At 38.5% G+C, this 10,066-nt stretch overlaps 1 non-coding gene across 1 annotated transcript; it reads left to right on the top strand.

Moving 5' to 3' along the window:
• Positions 1-8,853: 8,853 nt before the first annotated feature.
• On the top strand, positions 8,854-8,961 carry LOC127747067 (small nucleolar RNA R71). Its single transcript, XR_008008871.1, has one exon. It is a non-coding gene; the product is annotated as a small nucleolar RNA R71 (small nucleolar RNA).
• The last annotated feature ends 1,105 nt before the right edge of the window (positions 8,962-10,066 follow it).

Raw genomic sequence — 10,066 nt, forward strand, 5'->3', positions numbered from 1 at the left:
ATTAACCTTATCCTCTATCCATTCTAGCGCTTTCATCTTTGATCTTCCCTATTTCTCAGGCAGGCCCAAATATTTTTCTGGATTATTCCAAGTAGATATTCCAAGAATTTCTTCAATATGTACTCTTGTATTTATAGAAACTTGATTCCCAAATATTATTTCGGGTTTATCCAAATTTATTCTTTGACCGGAGGCTTTCGTGTAAGCATTTAAGATTTGAATAAGTTGATATATATCCTCTTGTCTAGCTTTTGAGAAAATGATACAATCATCAGCAACCAAAAGATGGGTTAAATTCGGAGCATTTGGAGCTAATTTCATACCAGTAATATCTCCTTCTCTCTATTTTATTTATCAAGATAGTAAATACTTCCGCCGCAATAATGAACAAATAGGGTGAAAGCTGTCCCCTTGCCTTAAACCCCTCTGCAGTTTGATTTTTTTTGTTAGTTTTCCATTCACTTTAAACTTGTAATTAGCTTCTGTAACATAACTCATCATCATCTTCACCCATTTTTGACAAAATCCAAAGGCCTTTAATACCTCTTCCAAAAAGTCTCATTCAAGCCTATCATATGCCTTATTCATATCCAATTTTATTGCTAAATCCTCCATCCCCTCTCTTCCTTTCTTTCCAATTTTATGAAATGCTTCCTGGACAATAACGATATTATCCTGTATCATTCTCCCTCCCACAAAAGCACTTTGAATTGGGGACACAATAATATCTAAAATCCTTTTCAGCCTGATTACTAAAATCTTAGATATTATCTTATAAATAAATTTGCAACAACTTATCGGTTTGAGATGATTCAAATTTTTTGGATTATCCACCTTAGGTATGAGAACCACTGTGGTTTCATTAATATCTTCTGGAATTGTCCCATCTTCAAAAAAATTATGCACCACTGCTAAAACATCCTCCTGAATAATATGCCAATATTTTTGATAGAATAAACCATTTAAACCATCTGGTTCTAGGGCCTTTAAGCTTCCCATGCTAAATATAGCCTCCTTAACTTATTTATCTCCTTGTTTAGTTCTTCATTCATATCATCTATAACCTTCCTTGGTATTTCTTTAATGCACTGATGCATGAAAACTTATCTCTCAACAAATTTTCCTTCGGCAAGTATACCGAATTGTCGTCAAGTAAAACTCACAATAGAGTGAGGTCGAATCCCACAAGGATTGATTGGTCAAGCAATTTTAGTTAGAAGAATATGCTAGTTGAGCTAAACAGAATTTAGATTGAGATGTAGAAATTTAAATGACTGGAAAGTAAATAATAGAAATTAAAGTGCAGAATCTTAAATGGGGATTTGGGGTAATGAGCATGAAATTAAATGATAGAAAGTAAAGAGAATGGGTAAGATCAGAAATGGGGAAATCATTGGGTTCAGGAGATGTTGCATTCTCCGGATCAAGTTCATTCTCATCTCTTCCTCAATCAATGCATTCATTGATCTCCTTGGCAATCTTAAGTGATTGGATCCCAATTCCTTGGCAATCCAATCGCTCTAAACTTGAACAATTGCCCAATTCCTTGATTTAATTGCTCATGGGAAGAGATAAAGTATGGTCACTGATTATACCACATGTATTTCCAAATCAAAGTCTTGGGAGGATTACATGTCACTATATCCGCCCAAACCCCAATTTGGTCCAACATGAGAAAGCATTTCTAGCATGATCTCCTTATCCCTTTTCCAAGGCTCAAAGGAGATCTAATTATGGAGAGTTTCTTTTTCAAGACAACTAACCAATTGAATTAAGATCGAAAGCTTTCTAGTAAGATCAAGAGAAAAGAAAGAAGAAGAAGAATGAAAATTATAATTGATCAATCAAATTACAATAGAGCTCCCTAACCCAATGAAAGGGGTTTAGTTGTTCATAGCTCTAGAAATGAAAAATGGCAGAAAAGAAAAATCCCTGCTAAAAGTGCAGAAAAGTAAATCTATAGAGAGTAGTTCCATAGTGCCAAGCTTTTCTATAGTTCAAAACTACTCCTATATATACTACTCCTCTTGATCTTCTAGTGAGTTCTTCAAGTCTTGGATGTGGGCTTTGAATCTTGAGTTGAAGTAGTTCTCATCTTTAGTGGGCCCAACTTGCAGAGAAAGATGAATTAGGCTTTGGGTATTTAGTAAGATTTAACGTTGATTTCCATTGTGGGTTCGAGAACGTTAGTGGCATTCACTTTTTCCACTAACGTTCCAACCTCATATATCCACGTTAAATCCAACGTTAGTGATCTTAACGTGACCACTAACGTTGCTTTCTCAAAACTTGGCTAACGTTATTGGGACTCACTTTTCCTAATAACGTTGGCTTATACCCCTTCGCAAACGTTAATGGGAATCACTTTTCCCATTAACGTTGCTTAGTGCCCCTATGTTCCTACGTTAGAGTCCACGTTAGTATAGCTAACGTGATTCTTAACGTAGGTGTGATCCACCTTCGAGAGCGTTAGTGACACTCACCTTTGTCACTAACGCTCCAAATGCCACATTCTCTACGTTAGAACTCACGTTAACTAAGTTAACGTGGCTCTTAACGTAGTAGTGAAGCCAACTTCCAACGTTAGTGACAAAAGTGAGTGTCACTAACGTTGGCTCTTTGATCTCACTCCACGTTAACTTTCACATTAATAGTCTTAACGTGAAAGTTAACGTAGGCAATGCTAGATGATCCAACGTTAGTGACAAAAGTGAGTGTCACTAACGTTGGCTTTTGTTTCTTCTTCCACGTTAGAGTTCACGTTAACTAAGTTAACGTGACTCTTAACGTGGATCATTGCCAAGTTTTCCAACGTTAGTGGTGTTCACTTTTACCATTAACGTTGGAGTTCCTTCTTCTTCTACGTTAACTACCACGTTAACTTAGTTAACGTGGCAAGTAACATGAGCTTTGGGTGGCTTCGCAGGCGTTATTGGTGATCACTTTTCTCATTAACGTTGCAAGCTTTACCATTCCACGTTAGTGTTCACGTTAACTAGGTTAACGTGAATACTAACGTGGTTCTTCCTTGCTTCCTTTGCCCTGAAAACAAGCAATTAAAGTGCATCAAATCTCTAGCCAAAGTCATGAGATTATGCATCATCAATTTATCATGCAATTCTAGCAAAATACTCATGAAATTATGCATAGTTCACAAAAGTTGCTTGAATCAAGGTGTAAGTGTAATTTCATCCAAAACTTGCCTTATTCACTAAGAAAATGCATGAAACTACCCTAAAACAGTAAAGAAAAGGTCAGTAAAACTGGACTAGATGCCCTGGCATCACAATACCAAACTTAAAACTTGCTTGTCCCTAAGCAAGTACTGCAGCATAAGAAGAATGAAATGAAATAATCAAGAAGATAAGATAGAAGTAGCATTCTTGGTTTATGGGGTTTCATGCATAGCAACTTAGGTTCTTTCCCTCTAGGTTTCAAGCCTTTATCAAATCCTTAGTCACCTTCTTGATTACATCCTTTGAGGCTTCTTTCTTATTGATCCTTCCTTCTTTTTCAAAGTTATTTTTATTTTTGCTAAGTGCTCTGTAAGAGGGCGACTCTTTATGATAAGCTTTCAGCCAACACTCCCAAACCAGTTGGTTTTAAGGTGTTAGATGTTAAGACACCCCTAAGAACTTACTCCCTCAAGTCTCTTTCCCCCACACATACACAATACAAGCACATGGTTTGTTATTTTTTTCTTTCTTGAGACCTTGGTGTCCAGCACCTCTTTGGGTTACTAAGTGTTTTGTAACTAAGGTTACTCTTGATAGTGGACTTTCAGCTGATAATCCCGGATTAGTTAATCCAAGTTACCAAGTGATAATGCACCCCTAAGAGCTTATTCATCCAAGTATATCCTTTGTACATAAACACCACACACATATACCTCAGTTTTGAAACCCTTGATGCCTAGCATTGTTTCTTATTGTGTTTCTTTCCTTGTTACTTTTATTGCTCTTTCTCTTTTCTTATTGGGATCTTATTGTTTAGCTAGTCTCAAAGGGTGTGTCTCAAACAAAGGACTTAGGATAGATAGTTGCTTTCTTTCCTTCTTTGGTGAACCAACTTAGCTTACTAATCAACCTACCACAAACAGTCAGAATACACTTCATAAAATAACTCCACTCTTGTTCTTTTCATAACATTTTCTTTTTGATTAACTTAAAGAGACAAGCATACAAGTAAGAGAGGTGCAAGTGAACATTTGAGACATTGAGCTAGCACACTTAGCCTAAGCAATAAAACTTAAATGCATAATTGAAAGTCCTAAGCTACCATGGAAGCATGTTCTATTTCATACATGATTTTCCTTATTTAAAGCTTTGAAAAAGATAAACTAAGAAGGAACTTCACCACCTTTCACTTATTGGTATGCTCATGTTCTTCAGCTTCCTTGCCCTCTTGAAGTTTACTTTGTCCACTTGTGCTTCCTCTCATTCGATTCATTCTGGCTATCTTCCAATCCTCCAGTGCTTTCCTTACTGATTCATGACTTTGTTCTATCCTTTCGTGCTCCACTCGTGCTAACTCATCTTTTACATCTTCATATTTTGTTATCCCCGGATGCAAAACAGGCGGTTGTCCGACTAGGTACCCAAGCCTGGCTTGGGTATTCACATGATACCCTGTCTCACTCATGTAGACACCTTCCAAAAATGCTCTATATTCATCAAAAAGATCTGCTTGTTCTCTTTATTTCTGATGCATCTCATGGATGTGTGCACCTTGATGTGCTTGGATGTTGGTTAGCCTTTGGATGGCTTCTTGTTGCTGATCTTGCTTTTGATTCAGGTTGTGGAATGCTTCACTCCATTGTCTTTCTTGTTCCAATTGCTGGTCCATCAATTATTTTTGCCATTCCTCTTGCTGATCCATCCATCTAGAGAATGATCCTTCTTGGCGGTCTATTAATTGCAATTGAAACTCCCTTTGTGCCCCTTGATTTTTCATGCATTGCCTAGATAAGGTATCAATGGCCTCTTGCAATTGGTGCATGCTTAAGGTGGCTGAAGTTTGCTCCTGTGGAGGTTGTTCTTCTTCGACTTGATGAGCTGGCCTCTTTCGTACCCTCGTGGGGGTAATGGAGTTATAGCAGCGTGCATCCGATGATAAGTGATTGGAAGACCAACCTTTATCCACTCGGGGTTTTCATCCTCAAATATCACCCTGGCCAGTTTGCAAAGGCGAAAGATAGTGCTGGGATAACCCAACTTTCCTCCAGAATTGCTCTTCTCAGCAAGCTTCCGAATGCCTTGGGCTATGAGTTTATGAGCCTTGATCTTTCCTCCCTTCATTAGACATTGCACCATCGTTGCTCTCTTGAGGTTTACCTCTGAGTTGTTTCCGGCTAGGAGGATGGATCTCCTTATAATTTCGAACCAACCTTTAGCCTCAGGGAGGAGATCTCCTCTTTTTATAAATTTGGGCTTCCTCTTGGAACCTCTTTCCCAATCTGCTCCTTGCACACATATATCCTGTATAATCTGGTCATAATTGGGGTTTTTGTCCATTCTCGAGTGATAACTCTCCTCTTCAAAGGGTATGCTTCTCAATTTCAACACTCTCATGATAGTCATGGGATTAAAATCCACCATGACTCCTCTCACAAAGCTTGTGTATGAGTCATTTGCCTTGTCTTGCCTAGCTGCATTTGCATAGAACTCTCTTACTAGAGTTGCATTCACCCTTGTGATTGGATCGGTGAGGAGCTCCCATCGGCGTTGTTCCACCTTCCTTGTGATTTCTGGACACTCGGCTTTTGTGACTTGAAAGCCCAATTCATAAATGATTTCTTTCTCAGTCATCCACCCATACTGGAGTGCATGATAAAAGGTTCTAAATCGCCCTTCATTAAAAGGAGGATGCTCTATGGGTGTCTTCCCTTTTTGTCTCTTGGAGTTTGATGATGCCATGCAAGATTGTTGATGTGTTGGTTATTCTCAAGATGGCTATAAGGGTGTATGTGAAGCCTTGGTGAAAGGGTGATGTGTGTATGACCAAAATGAGGGAATGGGAATGGTGAGCATAATTGTGTATGGAGAAGTTGTGTGAAGGGGTTTATATAAGAAGATGGCAATTGATTGAAGGGTGTGGATTGATGATGTTGTTTGATAGTGGACGGTTGGGGTTTTAGGATTGAATGAGCACAAGGATCACATCCTTTATGGGAGTCTTAGTTCGGTCCTCAAGATTGTCCACTCCCAATGTTGCATGGCAACACTTCCAAGGACATTCCCCATGAGGACAAGTGTGAAATTCCTTTGGTGTAGTGGCCGAATATCCCTTCCTCAATTGTCCTATCAAGTACCATCAATGTCCTTTTTGATTCCATATATACGAAAAGAAAATGTAATGGGTTATTTGAAATTTTTGGTGGGAAAAATTTGTGAACTAACAAAATATTTATTTTTCTTTTGTTTTTGCATGACTAAATGCTTTCCATGAATGTAAATCAATCAACTATTAAGCTTCCCATGCATGCACGTTGGTACACTAAACTTAATTGTGATCACATGGTGCAACAAGTTTGGGGAATAAATCTTCCTCATAGGGTATGTTCAAACCTCACTTGATGTGTTTTGAACACTAAACTTATCATGTACTATACGTTGCATGTAGAGGAGCTTTATATTAGTTGTCAAAATTGAATTGAAATTTCATGGAAATTGCCTTATTACTATTATTAGAGATTTAAGAAAAGAGGTATAGAACATGGGTTGCCTCCCATGAAGTGCTTCTTTAACGTCATTAGCTTGACGGTTGACCCTTGTCAGGGTGGTTGATGGTGCTTGAAATCCTCTCCTCTTGCAGTGAACCTATGTCCATTGACTTTGTTGATAAGCTCTATATGCTCCAAAGATAAGATTTTATTGATAGTGTATACAGGAGGCAGCTGAGATGGAATAGTAGGGAGGTGAGGTGGTATAGATGAAAAGTATGTAGAAATCACTTCATCACCTGGCGAGAAATTTTCTGTAGGAATTTTCTTATTTCTCCATCTCCTTGGGACTTTCTTATTTGTATCTCTTGATGCTTTCTTGTTCTCTATAGCTCCTTTCCTTAAGGGATCCTTGTTGTTTCCTCTGCATGAATCTGGTGGTTCTGGTTCCCTTTGGATTACCTTTGAATGTAGTTCTTCCTGAATACATGGCTTGCCATCCAATGTGGTCTCCAATTGTGTTGTTTGTGCTTCCTTGTTTGTTTCTTGCATCAGTGCTTCATTGTGCTCTTCTCTTAATTCTTTGTTTTCTTGACTTGATTCTTGTGAGAGTTTGAAAACATTGAAAGTGAGCTGCTTATCATGTATTCTCAGCACTAGCTCTCCTCGCTCTACATCTATGAGTGCTCTGGCTGTGGCTAGGAATGGTCTTCCCAGAATGATGGGATAGATAAGATTATCATCCATTTCCAGAACAACAAAATCTGTGGGAAGATAGTAGCTCCCAACCTTAACCAGCACATTTTCAACCACTCCTATTGCTTGTTTTTGAGTTTTGTCAGCCAATCTGATAATTACATCAGTAGGAGTTAGTTCATTGATTTGGAGCTTCTTCATGAGGGAGAGATGCATTAAGTTGATGCTTGCTCCCAAGTCACAAAGCCCTTTGTCAATCATTGTTCCTCCTATGGCATAAGGAATGTGGAAACTTCCTAGATCCTCCTTCTTTGTGGGTGGCCCTGGTTGAATGAGAGCACTGCAATCCCTGTTCATCTTTATTGTTTTTCACCCTTCAATGGACTTTTTCTGGCTAGTAGCTCCTTTATATACTTGATGTAGAAAGGCATTTGTTGGAGAGCTTTAATAAATGGTATATTTACATCAAGAGATGCAAACATATCAAGGAACCTTGAGTACATTCTCCCTGTTACACCACCTTTAAGCCTGTGGGGAAAAAGGTGCATATGGGTTCAACACCTCCTTCTTCTTTAGCTCTTCCTTGGATGTAAATTGAGTTGTATAGCTTCTTTCCTCTTGGTTTTTCTTTTGGTTATTTTGAAGGTGTTCTACTCCATTCATACTCCCCTCATTACTTGTGGTTATCATTTTGCATTCTTCCCATCTCACCTTCTTTGTTTCTCCTCTTGGATTCTTCTCTATATCACTAGGGAATCCATCAGTGGGTTTGGGAATTTGTTGAGATAAATACCCTACTTGGGACTCCAATCTCTTGATGTTTTCTCTGCATAAGTTTTCAAGTAGAGCTTCAATCTTTGAGAGCCTATCATCTGTTGATGATGGTGGGTTAAGATTAGGTGGTTGAGAAGGTTGGTTAGATGGATGTTGGTAATATCTCTGTGAGGTGTTTTGATGAGTGGCATTGTTGTTAGAGTTGATGAGGTGTGTTGATGATTTGCATTGTTGAGGTTGTGGCATCTCTGATCTTGCCCTTGGTCTTGTTGATTTCCCCATCCAAAGTTGGGGTGATTTCTCCATCCAGAGTTGTAAGTTTTGGAGTATGGATCATGGACTTGTCTAGGTGAGTTTTCAACATAGTTGGCTTGCTCCCAATCACCTTCTTCTCCTATGTTTACTCCTTCTTGAGCTGATGATGAGGTGATGGCTGCTGAAACTTGGTTCTCCTCCACCTTCTTGGTAAGATCTGCTAGCTGCTTGGTGATTATCTTGTTTTGAGCTAACAATACATCCATGTGGTTCAGCTCCATTACTCCTCTGGTGTTACTTCTTTCGGAGGCATAGAAGTAGTCATTTTCAGCAACTGTTTCAATGACATCTATAGCTTCTTCAATGATTTTCTTCTTGTTTAGAGAGCCTCCTGATGAATGATCCACAACCTTCTTTGATTCATAGAAAAGACCTTCATAGAAGATGTGAAGTTGAACCCACTCATTAAACATCTCTGATGGGCATCTTCTTGTTAGGTCTTTGAATCTCTCCCATGCTTCATAAAGTGTCTCACCATCTTGTTGTCTAAAAGTTTGCACCTCAGTTCTTAGCCTATTGATCCTTTGAGGAGGGTAAAATCTTGCTAAAAACTTGTTCACCACTTCTTCCCAATTAGTTAAGCTCTCCTTTGGGAAGGATTCAAGCCATTTGGATGCCTTGTCCCTGAGTGAAAAAGGGAACAAGAGCAACCTATAGACATCTGGGTGGACTCCATTGGATTTCACTGTGTCACAAATCCTCAGGAAGGTGGTCAAATGTTGATTAGGATCTTCTTGAGCACCTCCTCTAAATGAGCTATTATTCTGCACAAGAGTGATGAGCTGGGGTTTTAGCTCAAAATTGTTGGCATGTATGGTGGGCTTCTGAATGCTGCTTCCACAGTTTCCAGGATTCGGATTGATATAGGATCCTAAGACTCTCCTTTCTTGCCTAGCCCGGTTTGCATGGCCTTCTTTGACATGATTATGAGCTTCTTCTTCATGATTGTTCTCCATATTTTCTTCCATGTTGGGTTCAAAATACTTTTCCTTTTCTTCCTCAGCACCAATAATCCTTTTCCCTCTTGCTTCCCTTCTTAGTCTCCAAAGGGTTCTTTCAGGTTCTAAATCAAAGGATGTTGAAGCTCCTTCTCTTCTCCCTGTCATACAACAAACAGATTGCACAACAGGAGATAAAATGAAGAAACTATTTTTATTAGAGTAATTGTTAGTGTGAGTGATGCAAATTATCAAACAGTTAGTGGGTTAGTGAGCAGAATTGTAATCAAAGAAAGAAAGAGCAAAAAAATAAAGGAGGGTGCAGGGGTGAGGAAGAAATTAAAATAAACTAATAGAAATTAACTGAATAAACTAAACAAAAAGAAAAATGCTCAATCTAGTGATCTTCAAACTTAATTATTGTTGATTCAAAATCAATCCCCGGCAACGGCGCCATAAACTTGATGCATGAGAACTTGTCTCTCAACAAATTTTCCTTCGGTAAGTATACCGAATTATCATAAAGTAAAACTCACAATCGAGTGAGGTCGAATCCCATAAGGATTGATTGGTCAAGCAATTTTAGTTAGAAGAATATGCTAGTTGAGCTAAACAGAATTTAGATTGAGATGCAGAAATTTAAATGACTGGAAAGTAAATAACAGAAATTAAAGTGCAGAAT

This window comes from Arachis duranensis, chromosome 4 (assembly GCF_000817695.3).
Source record: "Arachis duranensis cultivar V14167 chromosome 4, aradu.V14167.gnm2.J7QH, whole genome shotgun sequence".
NCBI classification, from domain to species: Eukaryota; Viridiplantae; Streptophyta; class Magnoliopsida; order Fabales; family Fabaceae; genus Arachis; species Arachis duranensis.